At 42.3% G+C, this 1,578-nt stretch overlaps 1 pseudogene; it reads right to left on the bottom strand.

Moving 5' to 3' along the window:
• Nucleotides 1-306: 306 nt before the first annotated feature.
• Nucleotides 307-1,332, bottom strand: LOC143393801 (microtubule-associated protein RP/EB family member 1 pseudogene; annotated as a pseudogene).
• Nucleotides 1,333-1,578: the final 246 nt, after the last annotated feature.

Below are 1,578 nucleotides of genomic sequence, written 5' to 3'. Positions count from 1 at the left end.
AGCAGGTTCCAAATGTTCTGAGGTCTGGACCTTCCTTCCCAGATACAATGTCAGACACATAAAATCTCTTGTCATGTTACATTTTATATTTTGAAATATGGAAGCATATTTTAAATACTCTTAAGGCATTTATTTATTAAAACGTTCTCTGCCAAGACTTCACATTAGGTTAAAACTCAATTCCGTCTTTACTGAAGTCACCACCTCAGTGTATTACATAAAAACACCTTCTCCAGCAATCAGTGTGACCAGCATTCCACATCATGAGCCCCATAGTCAGCTTCTTTGATCCCCAGGTGAACGAACTAGATATTAATACTGCTCTGCTACAAGGTAAAAGCTCCTAACTCAAACTTATTGGAAAAGGAGTGAAACTTCTGCAAAGTGCACTTTTAAAAAGAGGTACTTTTTGCTTATGAAAAGAAACCAGTGAATCCTCTAATAATAATAAAAGGGAGTATTTTACAGTTAAACACATGATTTGGAGTGAAGAATTCGGATGTTGCTTTGCTGGTCCAGGCTGTTAATACTCTTCTTGTTCCTCCTGTGGGCCCCCTTCATCAGGTATCACAAAGCCTTCGTCTGTGGCATACAGAATGTCTACAATCCTCTGTAATACAGGGTCATTCTTCCCCTCGTTCTCCTAGCAAATCAATTCAATGTTCCTTAGCTTTCCAAAGTAGAAATCTCTCTCCTTCTCCAAGTCTTCAACAGTAAGTTTCAACACGTTGACCTGCTGCATCAATTCGGCTGCTTCATCATCGCTATTGCCTACACCAGGATTCTTTCGCACCACCCCTGGGCCAGCCTTAGGAGCCGCAGTAGTTCTCTGTGTTGAAATGGGTCTCTGTGGGGCTACACTACTCGAGCTGAGAGGTTTCTTTGGTTTATTCAGAGCTGGAGCAACAAGAGAGGGAGCAACAGCGGTTTCTTGACCTTGTCTGGCAGCTACAGGGTCATAGTCTTTTCCATCATAGTTTGCATCAAAAAACTTCTTGAACCACTGCACGAACTTAAAATTATCCTGAAATTTTCCTTTTACTAATTTATCCACAGGAATTATTTTGTCAACTCCCATCCTCTTAAACCTGCTTGTAGTATTTTGAAGTTCTGGATATATTCATGTTCTAGCTTAGCTTGGAATTTCACTTTCTTCAAGGCAACAGAGCCTGGGAATAGCATGTCCATAAACTGACAATAGGCAGCTCCTGAGCACAATTGTTCAGTCTTTGTCAGATTCAACTGCAGAGACTCCTTGATCCAGGCCAGCATGTCATGTCGACTTAGGTTATCACTGGGGACTGACGTCGAGTATACGTTCACTGCCATCTTCGGCTCTCGACGGAACCGCTGTCCACTGCCCGCGCCCGGCTCCGGTTCCGTCTTGTCTGGTTCCTAATCTGTCACTTTTACATGATGAGCTGTTATTTCACTAGAACGTATGTGCAATGGGAGAGATGATGGTGTACGATTGCCTTCAAACAGTGCACTACTGTTTGAATGTGACTGTGGTACTCTCAAATCATTTTTCACAAAGTGTTTTCAGATGCACTGGACTTGTGGTGAAGAATAGGCTGT

This window comes from Callospermophilus lateralis, chromosome 3, assembly GCF_048772815.1.
Source record: "Callospermophilus lateralis isolate mCalLat2 chromosome 3, mCalLat2.hap1, whole genome shotgun sequence".
Taxonomy (NCBI): Eukaryota; Metazoa; Chordata; class Mammalia; order Rodentia; family Sciuridae; genus Callospermophilus; species Callospermophilus lateralis.
This window is presented reverse-complemented; position numbering and strand designations above follow the sequence as displayed.